Below are 27,736 nucleotides of genomic sequence, written 5' to 3' on the forward strand. Positions count from 1 at the left end.
GCTTGGTGCTCTTTCCAGGTTTGGTGAACACTAGTGAAGAATGACAACTCTGAACTTAGCTCTGTTTTTCCCACCTGGGTCCTAACACCAAAGAAATAGCTGGAATTGAAACAATACATGTACTAAGAGTATAGAGGAGGACAAGGCCAGGGCCCCTCCACCAGCAGTGACAAACAGGAGCTCTGTCTGTGCGGCCATGGGAGGCAGCAAGAAAGGGGCACGAATAGACTTTCTGGCCTCTGCAAGGGGCAGAACAGGTTCATGGCCAGCACTGCCTTCCATGACGGACACCAGCATGTGCATCTGGGGCTCCTGTAGGCTGAGTTTCGGAGAACCAAAGGGAAAGTGTATTCATGAGTCTCAGGATTCCAGAGTTGGACAGAGGGGTGCTATCCTCCGTGTAGGCACCTGCACTCTGTCCGGCATGGTCTACAGAAATGAATCCTGCATCTGGATTAACTGGGAGAGGTCAGAGGCCTTAATTTCCAGACAACCCCTCAACCCCAATGTGTTCTGACTTACACCACTTAGAAACACCTTTGCAAAACTGAGAACCTTGTGTCCTTGGCTAAGTCCATGTGGAAGCCACAGTCCACATTTAGTGGGCCATGCTTTTGGCTGGACACAGCCAGGGATGTAGCCTTTTGCAGGAAAATATGAACTGTGGAATTTCTTGGTGGGTCAGACCAAAACCTCAAGTGAAATTCTGGATAAAGTAACACATTACGTCAGGGGTTGGCAAACTGTGACCCGTGGGCCAATTCTAGTCCATTGCCTATTTTTGTAAAAATGTTTTATTGGTGGGGTGCCTGGGTGGCTCAGTAGGTTGAGCGTCCAGCTCTTGATTTTGGCTCAGGTCATGATCCCAGGGTCATGGGATTGAGCCCCATGTCGGGCTCCATGCTGAACGTGGAGACTCATTAAGATTCTTTCCCTCTGCCCTGATTACGTTTTCTCTCTCTCTAAATAAACAAGCAAAAACAAAACAGTAAGTTTTATTGGTACAGGGCCACATGGCCACCCCTATTTGTCTTCATTTTTTCTGTAGCTACCTTCCTGCTGTAATCACAAATGACTAGTCACTACAGAGACCTATGGCCTGCTTAGCCTAAACGATTTCCTTTTCAGCCCTTTACAGATGTTTTCTGGCCTCTACATTACAAGAATAAAAGGAAAATAACCCCTTTCCAGGAGACCCTGGGAAGGTCCCTGGACAATCACAGTGCTCTCATACATTCCAGTCTTGCTCTGGCTCCCAGGTCATGAGGCAAGTCAAAACCTCTTTGAACTCTCCTTGCCAAAAAATTTTAGACTTTGCAAAATGAATGGGAGCAACTGAGGGACCCCTTTTTCCTAGAGGTTATGAGGTGGTCAACTATGTGGACTACAGGGCTAGTAGGCCAAGTTCGAATGCCTCCTGCATGGGTTACTAGCTGAGGGAACCCAGGCAATCTCCAGACCCTCCCACTCTGTGCCATGGTTTCCTTCTGTGTGAGATGAGGATAAGAAAAATACCTATCTCACCAGGTTTTTATAGGGAGGAAATAAGAAGTTCAGAGTGAAGTACTCAGAACCTGGCCTGACACATATTCAGTGTTCAGTAGGCACAAGGGTTTCTGAGTTGGGAGGACATCAGAAGGGCACTGTTGTTACCGTCCATCAGAAGAGGAGGTTGAAGTCCAGCGAGATAAGGTGACAGGGTAACCCCCTCTCTCTGTGAGGTGAGAAGTTTCTCACTCCCATTTTACAGATGGGGGAACAGAGAAACAAAACAACCTGGAGGTTCTGGAACTCTGACTTGTCCAGCACCTTGTCCAGCTCATAGGAGGCCCGTCCAAGCCCTCCACTGCTGTTCCACAGATCTCCAAGTATGGATCCACTTGGGAGGCATGCAGCACTCTGGGGACCTGGAGGAATTCAAGTAGAAAGTGCTTCCGGCACAAATTCTCCAGCTGGATTAACTGGGAAGAGCCGCTTCTTCCCTGACTGCGCCTCTTCTCTTGGGTCTGGCATTGCAATGGGTCCATCTAGTGGTCAAAGGCAAGAATTTCCAAACTTCGGGCCTCTGAAAAGCAATACAGAGAAGCCTTCTAGTTAGTCTATGTCCAGTCTTGCTGACCGCCATCTCAGCAGGCAAAGGGACAGGCACACTGGCCAGATGCTGGCCTTAGGGTTACCTGACAGTGGACATGTTTGCGAATGTACTGCGGAAGAAGGACATTCACAGTGACTAGTGCTCCCTCCTCAGACAGGTGCTTACCATTTTGGAGCCTCTGTATCCCAGTTCAACCAGAGGCAATTTTGCCCCCAATGGGACATTTGATGATGTCTGGAGACGTGTTTGCTTGTCATGATTGAAAGATTTTACTGACATCCAGTGGGTAGAGAAGAGGGATGGTAATAATACCCTGCAGTGCACACGACGGCCCCCATGACAAAGAACAACACAGGCCCGGATGTTGATAGCATCACCTGCTGTTAAGAAACCCAGCTGTGTCCTCCTAACAAATGAGACTGGCACATGAGTAGTTTGGAGGGCCGAGTGAGGCTGTGTATGCTTGGAGTCTTTGCATATGTTATCCCTTCTGCCCAAATTTCTCTTCCATCCTCCTTACTCTCTTATCTTGCATTTTCCCTTCATATCTCAGCTCAAGGGTAGGTATGCAGGGAAGCTCATCTGGTCCCCTCTGCCTCTTTGTGTCTGTCTGGTCTCCTCACAGACAGACCTGAGACAAGGATTTGGGAGATGTTTATTTAAGAGGTTATCCCAGGACACACCTGTAGGGGGTGAGGAAGAGCCAGCAACAGTCGTGGGCGGAAATGAAGGGCAGGTTAGTGAATGGCCAGGCAGCTGAGGCTTTATTTCTAGGGAGGGGAGTGCAGGCTCATGTCAAAAGAGCTTTGGAACCATTCCCTCCAGGAAGAGGGAGCTGGGGTATTTGTCCTCCAGTTTCCATCTCTCATGGGGCAAGGGCTAATTCTGTGCATTGCCCCACACCGGTAGCCTCCTGGCATTATCTGGTCTGCACACTAAAGGGCAGCCAAGCTTGCACACTCTCACCCTGGTCCTCAAAACCTGATGTTCACTTAGCTCAGCTGAAGCTGATGAGCACCCAGCAGGTTGGGGAGCTGTGATATTACCACGGAGGCAATTCTAGCTCCTTGTTCTCTGTGGCTGCATTGTTAGTGCTTTGGAAACCTAACATTGTTACATCACATCCCCAGCTAGACTGGGCTTAGTTTGCTTAGTAAGAAAAGCAATATTTTTGTTGAATTTCACATTTTCTATCAAGTAATGAATTAACCTTTGTGAAATCGCAAAGGGGATCACAGTAGGAAAATGAAGCCATAGCCTGTCCGAGCTAGTTATAGCGCACAAGCCATCAGAGAGGCGGAGGGGGAAAGTGGGTAAAGAAGTGGAATGTATATATAATACAAAAGCATTTAGTACTGATTCCAAACATGGGATCACCAGGTAGGAATAAAATGGGTCAGCTCACCATCTCAATGTGGAGGGATTCTGTTGCGCATGGAATTAGTTCTGACTTAATGAGCTGGATTCTAGGAGACTTGAACCTACCCTCATCCTGTTGTTACGGGGACTCCTCTCAGCCTTTAGCTGCAGAGGACTAACTGTTAAGTCTGTCTGTATATGAGTGGCTAAGACAAGGTTGTCAAGAGGCTTATAGCTCTCCATCTTTAGTGACACAGACACATTTCTGACTAATTAGGTAAATAGTAAATGACAAGGTGGGCTGGCTGAGGATGTAGAAAATCATGCTGATGTCAGGTGGGATGACTAATGTTCCTGATATCATTTGCTCAAGTTTTTCCCATTTTGTGAAAAGTGGATAATCTGGTAAACATTTATTAAACACCTAATATGGCCATCCATGCCTTGAGGGCTGAACGTCTGGACTTGAGCAGGAAGGACAGATGTCTGGTGCGTGTGCAACATCTCCCCTCCCCACCTCTCCTCTGCACTGTAGGGAACTGCATTTCCCAGGGTCCCTTGCATTTCGGGTGAGTTCAACCAATGGGAGGCACTGGCAGAGACTGGCTGGTGCAGGAGGGCAAGTCTCCCTGTCTCTTCCTGCTTCCTGTGGCATCTCCCGCAGTGGACTTCTCACCCTGACTTCAATTCTTACGAAATGCAGTCTCTCTATCTGTGCTCCCTGTTGTGCCTGGCCAAGAACTTGGGCTCTGATAGCCCTATATTCTCCCTTGGCCACTCCTGTGCTGCTGTGAAGAATGGTATCAACTTCTTGGTGTTGTTAATATCTGGATTTGTTACAGTTTCTTGTGTGACTCCTCTGGCTCTTCAGTCCCTTGTGTAATAAATTGCCCATATTAAATTGAAATACCCAGTGTGGTCTCTGTTTTCTTGGAGATTCTGCCTTCTCATCTAAATGTGTCATATCTTGTCCCTCTCACTGGGTTTCACACTCTCCAGCATCCTTGATGTTCTAAGATGCTTATTTCCTTCTTACCCCAGGGCCTTTGCACTTGCTTTCCCCCTGTGTTGTATTGTTGCTCTGGCTCTCTCAGTGGCTGGCACCTTCTCATTCTTGAGATTTCAGATAAAATGTTACCTTCTCAGTGGCCTTGACTGACAACCTTGTCTGTAGCAGTCTCTTAACTCCACCCCCACTGCAAGTTACTCAACTTTCTCTCAGGTGGCCTTGTTTATTTCTTTCAAATAATGTATCACCATCTGTAATGGTTTTATTTACTTGTTTGTACAGTTATTTATGATCTCCCTACTAGAACATAGCTTCCTATTCCCAACATTTAGCCCTGCACCTGACACAGAGTAGACATTGGGGGAAAAAAAAGTTGAATGAGTGAATACATAAATGAGTGTTTTGAAATAGTTTAAACCCAGAACAAAATTCAAAGCAAATGAGTTATAAAAATGGTGGATTTCTTTATCATTTTTGGAGATAAGTTTGGGGCAAGGGGACATAAGTGTTAGAGTTTGTGAATTCACCTACTGACAGTGGAAAGGATCCTCACAGACACTCCTCTTGAGTTGGGCCAGGACTGTGTTTAAGTGGGGAGGGCAGTGTTTCTCTGCCTTTTAGCACATGGCTTTCTCTGGGCTAGCATCCTGGACAGGCACTGTCTGGATGGCAGTAGCTACCCTCCTGTCAATGCTTTAAGGGTTACAAGCATCTCACTGCAAAGCCACGACATGCTTCTTGTCAGTTGGGTGGTTGATCCAATCTGTATCCTATCAGCCTGCCTGAGTTCACCTTCACCAAGGAGGGACAGTGCCCAGGAAATAGGCACCTTCCCTTCCTCAGCCCCTGCCCCCCTCTTCTTCTCTGCCCTGAGGCTTCTCCCCCACTGCTCTAGGAGCTTGCATCATTGCCAAGGGGTTGGGTGTGAGGTGTGAGGTGTTAGGTGGGATGGGGTAGGACTGGGTGACAAAATGCTATAGCTCCAACTCTCTGGTGGGACGATGCCCAGGTGTGGCCAGCATGCTTTCTCAAACAGGATTGGGACGTCCGTGCCCAGAGTGGCCACCTGCTCACTAGTAGCCTGTTCATGCCCTTCCTCTCCTTCCCTGTCTCACTTCCCTTCTCCCTCATGTGGGCTGGGACCACATCTCAAATAACCTCCTGCACCAAATTCATTATCTCCAAAGTGAGCAGAGACCCTAATCCCCATTTTCTTAGCTCCCTGTAAGGATTCATTTCTGTGGAAATGGTGGGTAGACAGTGAGTGATTAGCTGTCCTGGCTCCCCGCTGCTTGCTATCTTCTGCACTAGGAGAAAGAATTGGCCCCTGGAGAGTTTGCCCCATGTCTGGACCTCTGCAGCAGTGTTAGGAGCTGGCAAGAAATGCAGAGCTCAGGCCCCATGCAGAGCTGAGAATCAGAACCTTGGGGGAGTGCTTAGCACCGGGAGCTGGCCAGCGCCCAGGGGCTCCTGTCTTGCCGCAGTCTGGAAAACAGTGCTCTAAAGACAACTAATCAGATCTGGATGTGCAGGTCACAGGCAGATTGTTCTGCTTCTAGCTACTGGGGGAGCGTTCGGATCACTGATGAGTAGCAGTGCATGATGGTTAGGTGCCCTTGTGCATAGTGATTTCTTCTTAGCAGGTAGCTGAAGTGATTCTTGATGTCCCAGAGCAGATGCTAGGAAGAGCAAAGGCTTGGGAACCAGAGGCCCTGATGGAGCGAGTGGCAGCCCCATCAATGCTCTGAACATCCCAATGATACTTCACCAGTCTGTGCATACCACCCCCAGACGTTTCCACTTTCAACGCCAAGACCTGTGTCTCCTTTGCTGGTCTTGCTTGCCTGGGGAGCTGGGACAGCCCTCACCTTGTGATGGTTGGGTGCAAGCATGAATGAGTTGCTAGAAGGGCTCACAGGACTCGGAAAAGCCATCATATTCATAGTTAACGTTTCATCACTCAGGTGGATGCAGGGGTACAGGAGAGCCCCAGGTGACTGTCCCAGTGCACTATATGGATGGTGCTTACTTCCCCAGTGATGATGTATGGAGGTGTTAGTGGGGGTGGGTCACACAGACATGGGTGATTGCCCAGGTGGCTGACCTTAATCTCCAGCCTCCCAGAGATCAAGCTGATACTCTGGCCCAAGGCCCCCACCATAAATCACATAGACTGTCTGGTGTGGCCCAAGGACCCCGGGTGAACAAAGGCACTTTTACCAGGCAGGACATTCCAGGGCCTAAAGGTCACTTTTTAGTTGCTGAGAAAGCATCAAATCTTTCTTCAAGCAAGCTCAATCCTCTACTGCACATCAGGTACACATCCTCCGGCTTCTGTGGAAGGGGTCTTGGAGGTGTGACCATCATGACCCTGTCTCCAGAGCTTTCTTTGGGCCTGAGCCAACACTACCCTCATGGGACCCAGCTCAGCACCACCCCTGGCTCAGCTCCTTCCTTGCCCCATTTCCCTTCCCCTCGCCCTCCCCCTTTTTGAGCTCTGGGAACATTTCCTAACAGGTCCCCCATGTATAAATCCACTTCTAGGCATCCCCAAATAAGATCCCGTAGAATCTGTTGAGTTCTAAACTTCCTAATTTTCTGTATTTCTTGATCCTTCTTGTGTGACTCACCATGGCTCTGAAAGCTGAGGGCACACACTTTCTTCACACCTCACTCCTGTAGGTATAACTCAGTTGGATTGACAGTGATAACACTTTTCACCTGCTGTTGATCCCATCCTGCTCACACAGGCCACTGCTTCCTGTGATCTCCCCACACTGACATCTTTCCACAAGTCCCCCAGGGGGGTTGGTCCCATGTGGTCACCAACATCCTCTGTACTGGTCATTTCTGCTGGGTGCCACTCCTGTATCCCTCTGTATCTGCTGACCTGGGCCTGCAGCCTCACACTGTATTCTGCATGTTTGAAGCTGAGTCAGCCATGGAATGTCAAAGGCTGCCTCTTTTCTCTCTGGTGGGTGTCTGCCTGTTACAGGCAACCCAGTTACAGAGTCTTGCCCAGCTTGTGAACAGGCTTCAATAGTTCCTCCTTGAGTCTGGCCTTCTCCCCAGTGCCAGCCATGTGTGCCATTCAGACTCTGATGGTGGGCCCATCTCTTTTCCACCCTTCTTCCAAATACTTCTTCAAAGTCCCTGGAGGGGACCAGGTATTGTCTGAAACTGAGATCTTCAAAACACAAGGTCTGCACAACTCTCTGCCCTTCTTCCTTTAAAAAAAATATGTTTATTCATTTATTTTGAGAGAGATAGAAGGAATGAGCAGGAGAGAGGCAGAGAGAGGGGGAGGGAGAGAATCCCAAGCAGGCTCTGTGCTGTCAGCACAGATCCTGATGGGGGGCCTGAACTCACCACCCGTGAGATCATGACCTGAGCCAAAGTCTGGCGCTGAACCAACTGAGCCACCCACGTGCCCCTACCTTCCTTCTTATGTCATGTTTCCCTGCCCACCCCCCACACCTATCTGGCTCCTAGCCCTGTGCTGGGCAGTGTGTATCAGACCTCTGCTCGCTCCTCCCAGCAGTGAGGTCTTCTTTGGGCAGCTTCTGCTTGCACAAGGATCTCTTGCTGTCTTCTTTTGGAATTACAACCCCACCTTGCGTGTGTGCTGCTTTAGAGTCAAATTCCCTTCAACCCCGGGAAATGCGGAGAGCAGGACCATCCTTGACTTGATGGTGAGAAGACAACCCGGGTCAGACAGGTGGGAGTCTTGCCGTAGGAGCTTCCTGGGGCTGCTGTAACAAGCACCCCGGCTGTGGGGGACCTCAAAACAGCAGAAATGTACTGACTCACAGTTCTGGAAGCTAGAAGTCCAAATTCAAGGTGTCGGCAGGGTCACTCTCCTTCCAAAACCTGTAGGGGAGAGTCTGTCTTTGCCTTTTCCAGGCTTCTGGTGGTTGCCATCAATCAGCATCTCTTGGCTTGTAAGGCATGGCTTCAGTCTCTGCCTTCATTTACACATGCTGTTCTTGCCACCTCGGTCTTCACGTGGCCATCTTGTAGCAAAGACACCAGTCACCTTGGATCAGGGGCGCACTCTACTCCAATATGAGCTCCTCTTAACTAATTACTTTTGTGGTCACCTCACTTCCAAATAACCATTCTCAGGTTCTGTTGATTAGGACTTCAATATACCTTTTTCAGGGAGACACAATTCAACTGGTAACACTTGCCTAAGGTCATAAAGCTGATGGGGGGAGGTTAAGTTTCAGGGGTGAGAACATTACTGCCTGAGTCCAAAAGTATGCATCGTCTGATGCTGGGATGATGTAGGTACCAGTGGCTTCTGAGGTATGCAAACACTGAGGGGAAACCCTTCTTGATGACCAAAAATGTATGGCATTATCATACATCATATCAATTAAAGTTTGGTCAGGAAAACAGCCCACACCAGAAGGCCATGGAAGGAATTCAATACAGGGAACTAATTACAGTGTGTTGGAGTAGCCGACAGGTCAGTCAGCATCGCAGAAATCAATGGCAGCTGCTCGTCAGACTACAGCCGGAGGAGCCACGGCACAAAGTGGTGTTAGCAGAACCAGGGCCGGGGTCTTCCAGGGGCTACTGGACCAAGATGGGGCCGTTCTGGTCCCTACCAGAGGTCAGAGGTCAGAGGTTGTGAGGAGGGGAGAAATACCCCAGCTGTTCCCTTCCAGTTAGCTTATCTCTTGACAGAGTTCCCCTTGGCAAAACCTAAATGGAAGAAATCTAAATGGCAAGAAAACCGAGAAATGTGGTTCCCAGGGAAAAACCATGGAATGAATCTGAGAACAAACATCTATATTTTGTAACCACTTGTAAAAAAAAGGGGGGGGGAATTAAAAAAAAACAATATGAACTTAGTGGTACTTTGGATGGTTAAACACACACACACACACACACACACAGCTGTATACACTGACCAACCATAGTGCAAATGTGTGAGGTACGTATTATTTGTCCAGTTCACTATCAAAAGCTTGGTAGGTGTGTGATGAGGCCCTGGCATTAATTTTGGGTCCCTCTATCCTTCCCCAGGTGGGCCGCCAGCAGTTTGGTGCTTTCTGTACTGGGAGAGTAAACAGCCAGAACACCTCACCCTAACAGCTGGAGATGATGCCTAGAACAGAAAGTATAATCCCCTTATGTGTACATGGCATTGGCTGCCTTTGAAAACCTGACAAGCTCTTTTAACTGTTGTGGACCCTTTTGGCACTAAGCTGGTAAATAGGGAAGTCTAATTAATTCTGTCCACATGCCTGAGAAATCGTACTCATTCTGTGGGCTGTCCTTTGGCCACGGTGGCTGCGGAGCCTAGCACTGTGTAAGTGTGAGTCCGGTTGCTGTCCTGGCCTTCTACCTTTCTGCTGCCCCTTCTTGTGACTGTAACATGTCACCACCTGGGAGGAACAAGGAAGCGTGCTAGATTTTGTAAACCAGCATACAGCACAGGTGAGGAGGCAAGGACACCTTTCCCAGGCCATCCCTAGGGGGCTCTTTGGACATGGGTGTCATTTTCTCTTTGGGCTACAGTTAAACCACATACCTTCCAGGCTGTCCAGCAGCTCCGAGTTTCCAGGAACCACCTGCAGAGCTGGTGAATGGTAAATTAAAGCGCCTCACATTTTGTCTGTTTCAAATACTGTCTTATCCTCAGCCCTGGGAGACAAGCCTGGCACATGGTAGGACTGCCATATGACCTTGGGGTTGGGATAAACCTTGGTGTCTGGCCCAGGAAGTCTCATATTTGGCTCATTCCCTCATGTAGGCACAGAACTTGCAGCCAGATGGCTTGGTGGGGATGGAGTGACTGATGGACCCCCTTTCCCCCACCACCCCGACAAAATCTCCAAGACTTAAGTGCTGGTTATCTGACTGGCAGAGATAATTACAAGCTCCCAACTTTTATTTCCTGGAGTCCCACATGATCAGCCTAGAGATCCCGCACAGAGAGCTGGAAGGCCGCAGAGGAAGACCTTTGTTCAGACCAGTGCTAACCTGCTTTCTTACTCTATCACGTGACTTCTTAGCACATAAATTTGCACGAGCTGCCGACCAGACCATGTGTCCTACACTTACTAACATGTCAGCAAGAGCTTCATAGAGTACGATTAGTCAAAACTGATGCTGCCATCTCCCCACCGGACACTGACCAGGCAGGAGGTCGTGGCCCAGGTGAAAGGTACTCCTGCCTTTTGCTCCTCGTTGCTCCCGAAGCCCCAGTTTCTGGGGAGTGCCATTGAGGTTTGCTTAATGCAAGGCATTATCATTTAGGTGATCTATGCCAATAAAGCAATGCCAGCTGTGTAGAATCAGGTTGAAGATAAATAATGTTTAATGACGAATGCTTTTGTTAAGCTCCCTGCTGTTCAGCTGCCTGCACCAGCTGCAGTTAAGCACAATGAGCAGCAGAGGGCAGCATAGGACGCTGTTGTGTGGCGGTCCAGCTCCCCACACCCCCAGGCCAGAAAGCTCGCTGGAGCTTGCTTAAGCCAGTACCACCAACATATCCACTGGGTATTTAGTTGGATAGAGTCCCTGGTGACCCACAGGTCAGGCCTGATAAAGAAGTTCGCTGTGTGAACAGCCGCTAACTCCGACCGATGGGAGTGTTCCGGTACCCCACCCAATCTCGGGGCATGGAGCACTGTCGGCGACCTTAGCTGCGGTTATGGTTGAGAGGCTTCCCTATCCCTCCTACAACTGCTGAGAGCGCCTTGGGTGCTTGTTGTTTTGAAGATGAAGAATTTCATCCGAGAATTCCCTGATCTCTGAATTGCTCACCTAGAAGGCCAATGTCCTTCCTGGACCTGCTCCCTCGGTGCCCTCTGTGATTTGAGATGGCTGGGTATGATCAGATTGACCGACCGCCTCCCTCACCCCCATCATCAGCACTGAGATAAGCACTGCGAAAATACCCCCAAGATGCAGAAAAGATGGAGTCAGGGTGCGGGTCCTTGGAAAGAAGGGTACACAGCAGCCTAGGCAGAAAGTGAGTCACATTTTGAACAACCTCCATTTGGGTTTTTCCCAGCCTTTATTGAGTTACAATTGACAAATAAAATTTCATATACTTAACGTGTACAATGTGATGCTTTGATATACATATACATTATGAAATAATTATCATAATCAAGTTAATTACCACATCCATCATCTCATATAGTTTATCTTTTCCTTTCTTTGTAGTGGAAATGCTAATGCTTGAGATTGACTCTCTTAGCACATTTCTATTCTGTTAGCAGCCTTCAGGTACACAAGCCAGTATCGTTAACTAAAATCACAGTGTTGTACTTATTCATCTTATAACTGAAAGTCTCTACCTTCGACAAGCATCTCTCTACAATTCCCCCAAACCCCAGTCCTTGGTAACCACCCTTCCACTCCATGTTTCTGTGAAATTGGCTTTTTTTTTAAATTAATGTTTATTTATTTTGAGAAAGAGATGGAGAGAGACAGGCAGAGACAGAGGGTGAGAGAGAATCCTAAGCAGGCTCCATGCTGTCAGCAGAGTCTGATGTGTGTCCCAAACTCACAAAGAGTGAGATCATGACCTGAGCTGAAACCAAGAGTCAGCAGCTTAACTGACTGAGCCACCCAGGTGCTCCAGGATCAGCTTTTTAAAAATAGATTTTACATATGAGTGGATCATACTGTATTTGTCTTTCTCTGCCTGGCTTACCTCACTCAGCGTAACGCTTCCAGGTTCAACCGTGTTGTTACAAGTGGCAGGATCTTCTTGCTTCATGGTTGAATACTATTCCATTATATATATATATATATATATATATATATATATATATACTACATCTTCATGCATTCATCTGTTGATGGACCCTTAGGCTATTTCCATATCTCATCTGCTGTGAATAAAGACTTCATTGTTTTTTTTCCCTTTATGTTTATTTATATATTTTTTGGTAATTTCTACATCCAACCTGGGTCTCGAATTCACGACTCAAGATCAAGAGTTTCTCGTTCTGACTGAGCCAGCCAGGCACACCCATTTTTTTTTTTTTTCTGAAGATGCCACTGCCCTTGGCTTTGGGTATCAATGTTACTAATGACCTACAGAGCACACAAGTATCAATGGGACCCTGGTTCCTTACAGAAGCCCACAACTCAGCCAAGCTATTTTATTTCCCCTTCCAGACTTAATATTTTTCCATGTTGACTCCCTTTCTGCAGCTTGTCCAGGCTTCCTCTCTGACCTGAAGGAGAGCCTGCCTGGTCCCTACCTCCATGACCCTCTTTTGCTGGCTGAGCTGCCATGCAGATGCTTTCCTGTTCTTCTCAACCCTTCCCAGGCACTGTGGCCACCCTGCACCAGAGCTGCAAGATGGTGCCTCAGAAGCTCATTGGCTTAGAGTAAGATCACTCTTGATGCTGGTCTTGGAGCCAAGGAAGAGGCTTGCAGACTCATTTCCAGGGTCAGATGTCCTGTCCTACACCTCAACTCCTCATCACCCTGTTCTTGCCCAGGGCCCCACCCTCACTGGTTCCATTCTGTCCAGGTCATAGGTAATGCCCCTTGATGCTTGGCCCAGGACGTGCTCCTACTTCCCACGGTGTTCCATTTACAGAACTGATGTGGCTGCCAGCTGAGGAGGAGGGGGAAGTTTCAACTTCTCCTTTTGAGACTTCTGCTTCCTAGGAACTCACAGAATGTCTTGAGCCAAGGTCTCTGCAGCAGAGGCCGGATGGAAGGTGGGCCCCAGATCCAGGGAGAAGGACTCCAGTGGAGGCCACAGTGGGAGGTGGGGATTCTGAAGCTCCTCACTGAACACCTCTGTCTATGCTTTCTTCGCAAAGTAATTCCAAAAATCTCTAGGCCATCCTATCTTCTGTCTTCAAGCAAATAAACTCTTGAGTTAAATTGTTCAGGTTAGTTTTCCATCTTTGATCCCCTTATGTCACTTTTTGGACACAAGCTACCCTGAGACGTTACTCTGCAGGTTCTATGTTATCATGGTGCCCGCGGCACAGCTTGAGCATTGTCTCAGCCCCCTCAGTAAATGCAGGAATTGTCAAATGCTCACTCCCTCCTAAACAGTGGGGAATAGCCGTGCTGGTTCAAGAGTGTACCAGAAATGCAGAGCAATTGAGATGCTTAAAGATATGAATCCCAGGAAATATTCCATTAAAAATGGCACATTCTAAGGCGGCTCAAGCTCAAAATAAATGAAAAGTTCAGGCTGGGATAATCCCACCAAGCTATTCAAGAAGAAAGCTATTTCCAGATCGACCACACCTGACCTCTGGCTTTGTTTTGCTGCAGCAGGCAGAGCTAGGCAGCAGGAAGAAAGGTGGGGGGATCTGATAGTATTTCAGCTCAAGTCCTTTGCCCACGTTATTTCTGAAGCAAGAACCGTTACCTGCTGCTGCCTTACCGCCTTCCTTCAGATCACTTCCCCTCATTTTAGGCCAGTGCTGTTTAACCGAACTTCCTGTCATAGTAGAATAATCCTGATCTGCATTGTGCAATATGGTAACCATCTGCCACATGTGGCTATTTAGCACATGAAATGTGGTTACCACAACTAGGGAAGTGACTTTTAAATTTTATTTAATGGTAATTAACATAAATATAAAAATAAAAATGGAAATAGCCATGTACAGCTGACTGTCATAATGGAGGGCGCTGTTCTGGATCATTAAAGATCCTGGCATGCTATCATTGTCTCCAATATTACATCTGCATTAATCCTTGATGATTTCAATGTGCTCATATGTGACCCTTTCCTTAAGTTGGCCTTTCCGTTCTTTTCCCTGCCAGTTTTATAAGATGTAATTGACAGGTAACATTATGTAAATTCAAGGAATGCAAAGTGGTGGTTTTATACATTTATATTTTTGCAACATGATTACCACCACAGCATTACCTAACACCTCCATCCCATCACATAATTATCATTGTCTTTCTATGGTGAGAACATTTAAGATCCACTCTCTCAGCAACATTCAAGTATATAACAGTATTATTCACTATAATCACAATGCTATACATTAGATTCCCAGCACCTATTAATGTTATAAATGAAAATTTCAGCCCATGTGTGCCCCTTTTCTGCCACACCCCAGCCCCTGGTAACCGCCTCTGTACTCTCTGTTTCTTTGAGTTTGGCTTTTTTTAGATTCCACATATAAGTGAAATCATATAGTACCTGTCTTTCTGTGTCTGCTTAGCTCACTTATCCCATCAGGATCCATCCAAGTGCCACAAATGGCAGGATTTCATTATTTCCCATAGCACGTTGTGTTTATCCATTCATCCTTCAGTGGGTACTTCTGTGTTTCCCATGTCAATCATGAATAATGCTACAATGAACATAGGGGTGCACATATCTCTTCGGAACCTGATTTAATTTTCTTCAGATAAGTCCGTAGACTGGATTTCCTGGATAATATAGTATTTCTATTTTTAACTTTTTGAGGAGCCTCCATACTGTTTTCCACAAAGGCTGCACCATTTACATTCCCACCAGCAGTATAAAGGGGTTCACTTTTCTCCACATCCACACCAATACTTATTTTCTCTTACCTTTTGATGACCTTGGTCTTTCAGTTCTTGATCCCCTGTCCCGCACTGGTCTTGTCCTCCACTTACTTTCATCAGTTTGCTCAAGACATTGCTTCATTTGCAATAACTATAGCCCTTCCATCATCTTATTTTCAAACACCCCACTTTCTGATGACCACACCCTATATTCCCAGTTTAGTCTCTCTAGAATTCCAAGCCCAGCAATCTTTCAGACCCATTGGGACATTAATTCCATTGATCCTACCACCTTGCTGGTACCTTATTTTACCTTGTTGGTTCTAAGTATTCTGGTAATTATTATACTCTTATTAAGCATTGTTCAAATACAGGTAAGTTAAGTTAGGAGAGAGCTTGTTCCCCTAGGGTCTTGCTTTTAAGTGAGGCCAGAGCAGCCTAATTTTGCCCCACTATTGAGGCAACACCCTTCCGAGCCCTTGAGTGGTGCCCTGTGTGTTATGAGGCTTTCTATTCTGGGGTGCTCTCCTCATGCTCAAGTACACTCAGCTAAAGACCTAAGGGGACCCTCTGCAGCTCTCTAGAGTTCCCTCTCTCAGCATCAATCCTCTCTGGGGCTCTTCTCTGCGACTCCAGCTGCTGTGGTCTCCCCAGACACCCTGCACTATCTCTTCATCTCCGGGAAGATGCCAGGCTCTTCTAGGGCCCCCTTTTCTGTGCTGCCACCTGGACTCTATCCAGGCAGTAAGCTGGGCAATTATAGATGCAATCTGTTTGTTTCTCATTTCTCAGAGATTCTTGCCAGTGCTGCCTGTTTTCCAGTGTCTAAACACTATTGTTTGAGAATATATCTATATCTATATCTATATCTATATCTATATCATCTATATCTATATCTATTGGAAGGGAGGAGGTCCAATTTTTTAGTTGTTTAAGATGGGAGGGTAAATCTTGGCCAGCAGCAGAAATCCTCATTTCCCCTCTTTCTCACACCCCTCCTTACTCAGCTCAGACCTCATGCTCAATCACTATTGACATCACCCTGCTCTTTTCTTCTTCTATTTTAACAAACCACAGTGCTGGTAAAATCCAGATCTCTGCCAACTTCTTGTCTGCTTCTGCAGATGACCATGCCTGCATAGAAACACCCATCATGGCGGCAGCTCTGTCTTAAATTCATGGCCATGGACCCCTGTGGACCATTCACGCTGCCTGACAAGCACATTGTCTGTCTCTAATCCAATCTCTAAATGACCATGCCCAGCCTTCTCCTCAAACCATGAATATTTCCACCACCATCCACTCTCTCTTAGCTTACAACTTTATTGGAAAAATGTAAGCCACCAGAGAAGTTTCAAAGACAGCCCCTGCCATCTTCACTGACCCACACTCCCCTGCACTCACTCTGCCTCTGGCCTCTCCCAAAGATGACCACACTCCCTTCACTAACCTACCTTTCCCTCTGTGAACATGGCCTCAGCCTTCTCATTTCAAAGGACTTTGTTGTGGTGGTTCTACTTTCTCTCTCCCACATCATTGGCTTTCCATTGGAATATTCTCATTACTCAATGAATGCGTCATTGTTTCCTTTATCTTAGAGGAACTCATGATCCTGCTTCTTCTCCCAGTTTCTGTAGCACTTCTTTGTTCCCCATTTGAAGCAAAACTCAGTGAAAAACCTCACTCACTGTCACTAATCCATCTCTCCCCATTTTTTTCTTGATCCCGCTCTAATCAGGCTTTAGCCGCTGATATGAACCTAAAAATGCTCCCATCAAGGTCATTGTGACCTCCATGTTGCTAAAGCCAAAGGTCAATTCTCAGTTCTCATGCCACTGACCCACAAGCAGCATTGACTTCATGGGTACTCTTTTCTCTTTGTGACGTTTTCTGCCATGGCTTTCAGGACACCACATTTATCTGGGTTTTTTTTTTGTTTTTGTTTTTTGTTTTTGTTTTTTGTTTTGTTTTGTTTTGTTTTCTTTTGAGTCACCTTTCTGGTTTCTCCTCTTGTCCATGACCTTGTTAGTGGAATGCCTCCGTTTCAATCCTTTATCCTCTCTCTTCTTTACCAATACATTCCCTTTGGTGATCCTATACTGTTCTGCTTCTTTCTACACCATCCCTAGGCTGTGATACCACTCCCTCATGTATATCTTTAACTCAGACTCTTCTTCCAAACTCAAGACTCATACATCCAACTGCCTACACCACATTTCCACTTAGATGTCTAAGGGACATCTCCAGCTCATCATGGCTGAAGTAGAATTCTTTTCCAGTCATCTAGTGTCTTCCTAACTGGTTTCCTTGCCTCTCTCCATGTTCCCTCATAATCTCTTCTCAACATGGCAATTGGAATAAGAAACCTTTTTAAAGTTTAGATCACCGGAATTACTCCTTTGCCAACAACTTCAGTGCCTCCATTTTATTCAGAATAAGAGACAAAGTCCTTGCCATGGCCTATAGCCTGATGATTTGGGTCCGGTGACTTCTTTACTCTGGCTCCTATGCCTTCTTTTTGCTCAGTTTGTCGTGGTTGCACTTGCCTCTGTGCTCTCTGACACATGCAGTCATGCTCCCTGCCTAAGGCCTTGGCATGAGCTATTCCTGCCCATAACACACCCCCCTGCCTCCATTTATTAGCCTGGCTCACCACCCCTTCACCTACTTCAGGTCTTTGCTTAAATGCCACCTTCTCAATGAGGTAAAACCTGACCATTTCACTGAACTCTGTAACTACCCTGCTCCTTATGCTCTGCCCCAGCTCCACTCTGCTTCCTGCCATTTTCTAGATAATTCACTTGTTCATTATGTCTCCATTGCTTGTCTCTGATGGCTAAGATATAAGCTCAATGGGGTTACAGAATCTGGTTTTGTTCACTAATGTTTTCATGTGCACAGAACATCATTAGCACCTGCAGACACTTCAATATGTGTTAAATAAATATTGGTTGCAATTCCTAATTCCCTTTGCCCAAGTGTGTGTGTGTGTGTGTGTGTGTGTGTGCCTGCATTTCTATCATTCATAGTTTCCTGTTATTTATTTTAATATGATTTGGCCTGGACAGAAGTACTGGGGTGAAGAGAAAGAGAATTCCATTTCAATGGCTTTAGACCCTGAACCTAATTTCATTTTGAAATCATCATGCTAAAGAGGCTGGGTTTAAGAGCAGTGATGATAATGTCCCACCTTCTCTGAACAAAGATATCACTAATGCCACCTCTAAGTAGGATGGAAATAATTTGTACTGCTCTTCCCATAAAAGTGATCAGTGAGCACTGATTGTCTATCCCCCCTCCGCCCTTTGGATCGTGGTACTGTCAGTGTTTTCTCCAGTATGACTGCTACACTGTCACATCATTTGAACACCAGTCTGATTACCTCTTGGCTTTTGAATTATAAGCTCAGTCTTCTAGCTCTCTGCTCAGCTTCCACTTGACAGTTAATGGAAATGAGTTGTGTTTCCTGGTCTGGACTATACATTATGCTCTGTTTCCCATCTTTATTTAACAAAGGTGAATGTTAAAAGGCTTGGCTCTGTACTTCACAGGTGAGACCTGTGCATCCAAAGGCATCACCTCTTTTGCATTATCCCAGTTACCATGGGTGCAACTATGTATATGCACATGCGCCAGCCCCATGAGGCCATGGGCAACCTTAGGGCAAAATTCTTTGAGGCAAGTTTGTAGGAACTAGACCCAGCACATACCTGGTCCAGCACAAGTGAGAAACTATTGCATAATGAACTGGTGGTGGCCAATTTAGCAGCGGTGGTACAGTCAATGCTTTGATATAAACTGTACACAGTTATGGAAGCAATGCCCCATGATTGGCTAGCACCTTTGCCGTAATGATTTTGCTGCTTATTCTCCTTGTTAGATTTCCCTCTTTCCATCATATGAATTAGAGAATTCAGTTTATTCTGTCCTTGACAGAAGGAGTTCAGAGCCCTTCTAAACTTAAATAGCCATGTAATTTATCATGGGCAGTTTGTCTTCCAGAGTCTTTTTTTTTAATGCCAGTATAGTTAACATTCAGTGTTATATTCGTTTCAGGAGTACAATATAGTAATTCAACACTTCCATACATCACCCGTACTCATCATGACAAATGCACTCCTTTATCTCCTTCACCTATTTCACCCATCCCCCGCTCCTGGTAACCATCAGTTTGCTCTCTACAGTTAAGAGTCTGTTTTTATATACTGCAAGTTTGCTGAATTAATGTATCAGTTCTAGCAGCTTTTTGGTGGAATCTTTCAGATTTTCCATATAGAGTATCATGTCACTGTGAAAAGTGAAAGTTTGACTTCTTCTTTGCCAATTTGGATGCCTTTTATTTCATTTTGTTGTCTGCTGAGCTTAGGACTTCCAACACTATGTTAAACAACAGTGAGGAGAGTGGACATCCCAATTGTGTTCCTAATCTCAGGGGGAAAGCTGTCAGTTTTTACCCATTGAGGATGATATTAGCTGTGGGCCTTTTCTATATGGCTTTTATGATGTTAAGGAATATTCCTTGTATCCCAACTTTCTTGAGGGTTTTTTATTAAGAAAGGATGCTGTATTTTGGTCAAATGCTTTTTCTGCATCTATGGACAGGATCATATGGTTCTTATCCTTTCTTCTATTAATGTGATGCATCACATTGATGGATTTGCAAATCTTGCAGCCCAGGAATGAATCCCACTTGATCATGGTGAATAATTCTTTTAATATACTATTGAATTTCATTTACTAGTATCTTGTTGAGAATTTTTGCATCCATGTTCATCAGGGATATTGGCCTGTAATTATGTTTTTAGTGGGGTCTTTATCTGGTTTGGGAATTAAGGTAATGCTGGCTTCATAGAATGAGTCAGGAAGCTTTCCTTCCATTTCTTTTTTTTTTTTTTTGGAACAGCTTGAGAATAGGTATTAACTCTGCTTTAAATGTCTGCTAGAATTCCCCTAGAAATTGCTTGCATTTCTATACATCAATAATGAAGCAACAGAAAGAGAAATCAAGAAATTGATCCCATTTACAATTGCACCAAGAACCATAAAATACCTAGGAATAAACCTAATCAAAGATGTAAAAGATATGTATGCTGAAAACTATAGAAAATTTATGAAAGAAATTGAGGAAGACACAAGGAAATGGAAAAATATTCCATCCTTATGGATTGGAAGAACAAATATTATTAAAATATCAATACTACACAAAGCAATCTACACATTCAGTGCAATCCCAATCAACATTGCACTGGCATTCTTTTCAGAGCTAGAACAAACAATCCTAAAATTTGTATGGAACTGCAAAAGACCCCAAATAGCCACAGTAGCGTTGAAAAAGAAAACCAAAGCTGGAGACATCACAATCCCAGACTTTAACCTGTACTACAAAGCTGTAATCATCAAGACAGTATAGTCTTGGCATGAAAACAGACACAAAGACCAATGGAATAGAATAAAGAATCCGGAATTGGACCCATAAATGTATGGCCAACTAATCTTTGACAAAGCAGGAAAGAATATCCAATGGAAAACAAGACAGTCTCTTTAGCAAATGGTGCTGGGAGAACTGGACAGAAACATACAGAAGAATGAAACTGGACCAATTTTTTTGTTGAAAAAAAAATTTTAATGTTTTTATTTATTTTTGACAGAGAGAGAGACAGAGCATGAGTGGGGGAGGGGCAGAGAGAGAGAGGGAGACACAGAATCCAAAGCAGGCTCCAGGCTCTGAGCTGTCAGCACAGAGCCCAACGCGGGGTTTGGACTCACAGACCACGAGATCATGACCTGAGCCAAAGTCGGACACTCAACCAACTGAGCCACCCAGGCACCCCTAAACTGGACCACTTTCTTAAACTATACACAAAAATAAACTGATAATGGATGAAAGACCCAAATGTGAGACAGGAAACCATCAAAATCCTCAGGGAGAAAGCAGGCAAAAACCTCTTTCACTTCAACTGCAGCAACTTCTTATTCAACACATCTCCAAAGGCAAGGGAAATAAAAGCAAAAATGAACTATTGGGACCTCATTGAGATAAAAAGTTTCTGCATAGCAAAGGAAACAATCAACAAAACTAAATAGCAACTGATGGAATGGGAGAAGATATTTGCAAATGACATATCAGATAAAGGGTTGGTATCCAAAATGTATAAAGAACTTACCAAACTCAGCACCCAAAAGACAAATAATCCAGTGAAGAAGAAAGAAGACATGAATACACACTTCTCCAAAGAAGACATCCAAATGACCAACAGAGACGTGAAAATATGTTCAATATGATTCATCATCAGGGAAATACAAATCAAAACCACATTGGAATACCACTTCACACTGGTCAGAGTGGCTAAAATTAACAACTCAGGAAATAACAGATGATGACAAGGATGTGGAGAAATTGGAACCCTCTTTCACTATTGGTGGGAAGCCAAACTGGTGCAGCCTCTCTGGAAAACAGTATGGAGGTTCCCCCCAAAATTAAAAATAGAACTACTCTACAATCCAGCAATAGCACTTCTAGGAATTTATACAAGAGTGCTGATTCAAAGGGGCACAAGTACCCCAATGGTTATAGCTACGCTATCAACAATAGCCAAATGTCCATCAACTGATGAATGGAGAAAGAAGATGTGGTTTATATATACAATGGAATGCTACTTGGCAATGAGAAAGAATAAAATCTTGCCATTTGCAACAATGTGGATAGAACTGGAGGGTATTATGCTAAGTGAAATAAGTCAGTCAGAGAAAAACAAATACCATGTTTTCACTCATATATGTAATTTGAGAAATTTAACAGAAGACCATGGGGAAGAGAAGGGGGAAAAAGTTTCAAACAGAGGGGGAGGCAAATCATTAGAGACTCTTAAATATAGAGAACAAACTGAGTGTTGATGGGGGGCAGGGGAAGGGAAAAATGGGTGATGGACATTGAAGAGGGCATATGTTGGGATGAGCACTAGGTGTTGTATGTAAGCAATGAATAATGGGAATCCTGAAACCAAGAGCACACTGTATACACTGTATGTTAGCTAACTTGACAATAAATTATATTTAGGAAAAAAAGTAAATAATTAAAAGTCCATTTCTAGATTTATCTCTCTTTTTCCTTCGCTCATTTGTTTCTTTTTAATTTTTTTTAAATGTTCATTCATTTTTTAAGATAGAGACAATGAGCAGGAGAAAAGCAGAGAGAGGGACAGAGGATCCAAAGTTGACTCTGTCCTGACAGCAGTGAGCCTGATGTGGGGCTCGAACTCACAAACCATGAGATCATGACCTGAGCTGAAGTCGGAGGCTCAACCTATTGAGCCACTCAGGTGTGCCTGATTTGTTTTGTTTCTTGATTTCATACGGTATTTGTTTTTCTCTGATGGACTTATTTCACTTAGCATTATACTCTCTAGCTCCAAGCATATCATTGCAAATAGCAAGATTTCATTCCCTTTTTAGGGCTGCATAATATTCCAGTGTGTGTGTGAGGGGGGGTTGTGGGCGTGAATGTGACATCTTCTTCATCCATTCAATTGAAGAGCACTTGGGCTGCTTCCATAATTTGGCTATTGTATATAATGCTGCTATCAACATAGAGGTGCATGTATTCCTTTGAATTAGTGTTCTTGTATTGGGGTAAATACCCTGTAGTTAGATTCCTGGGTTGAAGGGTAGTTCTATTTTTAACTTTTTGAGGACCCTCCATACTGTTCTCCGGAGTGACTGTACCAGTTTTCATTCCCACCAATAGTGCATGAGTATTCCTTTTTCTCCACTTCCTTGACAACACACATTGTTTCTTGTATTGTTGATTTTAGTTATTCTGACAGCTGCGAGGTGACATAACCTTATAGTTTTGATTTGCATTTCCTTGAAGATGAGTGATTTTGAGCATCTTTTCATCTGGATGTCTTCTTTGGAGAAATGTCTGTTCATGTCTTCTGCTTTTTAAATTAGATTACTTGGCTTAGGGTTGTTGAGTTGTATGATTTCTTTATATATTTTGTCTTCCAGAGTCTTGAAGGTCAATATTCTAAATACTTTCTCTCTGTGGTGAAGATTGGACCCCAAAGTGTCTAACTAAATCAGAGTAGGAGCAGCTGCAGGGTGCAGTGGGAAAAGTGGGACCTCTGGTCCATGCAGGCACCTTTGATAGGCATATTAGTGCATGCATGTGTATGTGTGGGCATATGCATGTTGCATGCATGTGCATATGCATGCACATGTGCATGTGTGTATGTGTGTTCAGGTATTTGAAAAGAGCAAAGGGATAATTACATCTGAGTAGCTGGGCAGGGCCCCCTTGTTTTTTTGGGAGAGACTGCCACTTGAGAATGAGTGTGTAGGGGAAGGGGTTGGTAATGCTAGCACCAGCAGCTGCTTTTAATAATGCTGCTTACCTCTGCTGATAAATATGCTTGTCAAAATAAAAGGGAAATGGAAAGGCCCCCCAGCACTGGGAGTGTGATGGGATTGGCTGACCCATCCAGCCTCAGATTAATTACTATGCTCTCATCTCCTCTCTTGGGCTTCAGATACAATAGAGTGATAATGGAGGAGACATGCACACAGATCTGTCTCTCTTGCCCCTTCTATATCCAGCTGGGCCCAGAGCCAGCTGTGCTCTGCTGGCATTCAGTTCCTAAAGGGGTTGGAGCCCCATTCTTTCTCAGCCAAAACTCCCCAAAGGTGTCGGCAGTTTGCAGAAAAGCCAGGAATCTCTGTGAGCTTCATCAAGAAGGGCACCAGAGACCAATGCAATTTTCCACCTTAAAACAAAAGCAAGTGGAACCTGGGATAGATTTGGGTTTGCTCCACCCAGAAGAAAAGTGATTGAGTTAGCTCAGGGAAGAGATTTCCCACAGCCCAGAGAATGGCTGGGGCCCCAAGGAGGGGAGAGTGCAGACTGAAATGGTTTGGACAATTTGGTCTGCATAGGTGAGTGTTGAATTGCACTACATTGTACATAATATGGAAATAGTTATTCTCATGGCACCCCAGAATCACCCCAGAAAGTTTCAAAGGAATTCATTTCTTTCAGCTCCAAAACCAGTTTTTGAACTTTGGGGAAGAGGTAGTTCAATGCAATGTTTTCACCAAATAAAAGCTTCCTTTTTCTCCTAGATATACACAGAGATGTTATTTCTACCTCTCCTGTGGTTGGGGGCACATGACCAGTGGAATGTGGGTACAAGTGATATAACATGATCCCCAAACTTCCCATGAGGGCTCTGTGTTCTTTCTTCCATCACTGCAGACAGTCTTGTGCAGACTCTTGAGTAGGGTAGAGCTGCAAGGTGGGAGGACTCTGGGTCCTTAAATGACTGTGGCTCAGAGCTACCCCTCCCCTGCCAGGCGCTCCATTGACCCAGACTGGGAGGCAGACAAGACCCAGTGCATGAGGCCTAAGGCAGCCATGGCAAGGTACCACAAACTGGGTTTGCCTAAAATAATAGAAATATATCTTCTCACATTTGCTCTGGGCCATGTTTATTGTCTGTGAAGTCTCTAGGGGAGGATGCTTCTTTGCCCGTTTTTGGCTTCTGGTGGTTGTGGCAATCCTTGGCATTCCTTGATTTGTAGCTGGCCACTGGAACCTTGGTTTATCACATGATGCTCTCCTTTTGTGTCTTTCTAGGGTGTCTGAGTTCCCATCTTCTCACAGACATGAGTCATGGATTAGAACCCACCTTAGTTCAATATGACTCCATCTTAACTTGATTTATATCTGAAAGGAACTGTTTCCAAATAAGGTCATATTCGTAGATACCAGGAGTTAAGGCTTAAACGTATCTTTTTGGGGGACTCAATTCAACCCACTATCTAAATCTTGGATCTTATTTGTTATAGCAGCTGGTATTATCTTCTCTGACTAACACAAGTCTGGTATTGATCCCAGCTACGAACTTTCTCCAGAAAGCCCTTTCTAACCTCTGTCCCTAAACATAGACCATCTGCTACTTTCATAGGGCACTCTCCACATTGTTTTAAACTTCCCTTATTATACCATTTATCATGGTGAACTATAATGTCTTATTTACTTAGGTAAGTAAGCTTCTTGTCTCTTTTCACACTATTCATGTCCTAGAACTTTCTTGTTCTTCATTGTTTCACCTATCCCTAGTTCATAATACTTCCTTAATAAATTATTTTCAGGTAAACAAATGGAAGAGACAGGGGTATGGATACTCTGACACAAGCAGCATTAGGTTGACTTTCTGCCTTCAGGGTTGTTTCAGTCTCTAATGGTCTCTTTGTTGTCAAATCCATTAATTTGGTATCACTTTCCTTGTCTTTTTTGTATCACAGCTGATGCCCTTGAACATCCCCACATATTAATGATGCTTTAAGAATCCGGCTTCCTTGGGTTCCTGGCTCTCAGCTTATCATCAGTTCCATCTTGAAAACTACTTCTTTTTCATTTCTCTTTGTACCCCTTGCTTATTACCTCAAACCTCACACTTTAACAGAAAGTGTTTCTTTCACTCACCCCATGGGTAGACATGGTTAGTTGAATTGAATTGAATTGCTTATTAATACAGCTCCCAGTCCAAACCTGCTTCACAGGGGACACTTATAGTAACCAAGTGGTCCCATGTAGGCCTGAGACTTACCTGCTCCTCCCCATTTTTTCCCCAGAATTATCACATCTCAGAATGTTCGATAAGAGGGGTTCCCCACAGACCATCAGGAGCCCTCAGCGATGGCAGGAACCAAAAGATCACCGTGTTCACTAAGCACTGCCTATTAAAAAAAAAAAAACTTAAAAAACTAGGCTTTATTTTTTAGAACAGTTTTAGGTTCACAACAAAATTTGACTGAAAGTACAGAGAGTTTCCATACACCTTCTGCCCTCACATATGTACAGCATCCCCCACTGTTATGGATTTAATGGTTGTGTCTCCCCAGAATTCTTATGTTGAAACCTGATATTCCAATTTGATGGTATTAAGAAGTGGTGCCTTTGGAAGTAATTAGGATTAAATGAGGTCATGAAGGTGGAGCCCTTGCAAATGGTAATGCTTTTTTATTTTATTTTATTTTATTTTATTATTTTTTATTTTTTAATATATGAGATTTATTGTCAAATTGGTTTCCATACAACACCTAGTGCTCATCCCAAAAGATGCCCTCTTCAATAACCACCACCCACCCTCCCACCCTCCCACCCACCCCCATCAACCTTCAGTTTGTTCTCAGTTTTTAAGAGTCTCTTATGCTTTGGCTCTCTCCCACTCTAACCTCTTTTTTTTCCCCTTCCCCTCGCCCATGGTCTTCTGTTAAGTTTCTCAGGATCCACGAAAGAGTGAAAACATATGGTATCTGTCTTTCTCTGTATGGCTTATTTCACTTAGCATCACACTCTCCAGTTCCATCCACGTTGCTACAAAGGGCCATATTTCATGCTTTTTCATTGCCACGTAGTACTCCATTGTGTATATAAACCACAATTTCTTTATCCATTCATCAGTTGATGGACATTTAGGCTCTTTCCATAATTTGACTATTGTTGTGAGTGCTGCTATAAACATTGGGGTACAAGTGCCCCTATGCATCAGTACTCCTGTATCCCTTGGGTAAATTCCTAGCAGTGCTACTGCTGGATCATAGGGTAGGTCTATTTTTAATTTTTTTGAGGAACCTCCACACTGTTTTCCAGAGCGGCTGCACCAGTTTTCATTCCCACCAACAGTGCAAGAGGGCTCCCGTTTCTCCACATCCTCTCCAGCATCTATAGTCTCCTGATTTGTTCATTTGGGCCACTCTGACTGGCGTGAGGTGATATCTGAGTGTGGTTTTGATTTGTATTTCCCTGATGAGGAGCAACATTGAGCATCTTTTCATGTGCCTGTTGGCCATCCGGATGTCTTCTTTAGAGAAGTGTCTATTCATGTTTTCTGCCCATTTCTTCACTGGATTATTTGTTTTTTGGGTGTGGAGTTTGGTGAGCTCTTTATAGATTTTGGATACTGGCCCTTTGTCTGATATGTCATTTGCAAATATCTTTTCCCATTCCATTGGTGGCCTTTTAGTTTTGTTGATTGTTTCCTTTGCTGTGCAGAAGCTTTTCATCTTCATGAGGTCCCAATAGTTCATTTTTGCTTTTAATTCCCTTGCCTTTGGGGATGTGTCAAGTAAGAAATTGCTGTGGCTGAGGTCAGAGAGGTTTTTTCCTGCTTTCTTCTCTAGGGTTTTGATGGTTTCCTGTCTCACATTCAGGTCCTTTATCCATTTTGAATTTATTTTTGTGAATGGTGTGAAAAAGTAGTCTAGTTTCAACCTTCTGCATGTTTCTGTCCAGTTCTCCCAGCACCATTTATTAAAGAGACTGTCTTTTTTCCATTGGATGTTCTTTCCTGCTTTGTCAAAGATTAGTTGGCCATACGTTTGTGGGTCTAGTTCTGGGGTTTCCATTCTATTCTATTGGTCTATGTGTCTGTTTTTGTGTCAATACCATGCTGTCTTGATGATTACAGCTTTGTAGTAGAGACTAAAGTCTGGGATTGTGATGCCTCCTGCTTTGGTCTTCTTCAAAATTTCTTTGGCTATTCGGGGCCTTTTATGGTTCCATACAAATTTTAAGATTGATTGTTCTAGCTTCGAGAAGAATGCTGGTGCAATTTTTTTAAATTTTTTTTTTCAACGTTTATTTATTTTTGGGACAGAGAGAGACAGAGCATGAACAGGGGAGGGGCAGAGAGAGAGGGAGACACAGAATCGGAAACAGGCTCCAGGCTCTGAGCCATCAGCCCAGAGCCCAACGCGGGGCTCGAACTCACGGACCACG

This window comes from Lynx rufus, unplaced genomic scaffold (genome assembly GCF_022079265.1).
Source record: "Lynx rufus isolate CCGP_SWC_20201006 ecotype Redwood Valley unplaced genomic scaffold, mLynRuf1.p SCAF_8, whole genome shotgun sequence".
NCBI classification, from domain to species: Eukaryota; Metazoa; Chordata; class Mammalia; order Carnivora; family Felidae; genus Lynx; species Lynx rufus.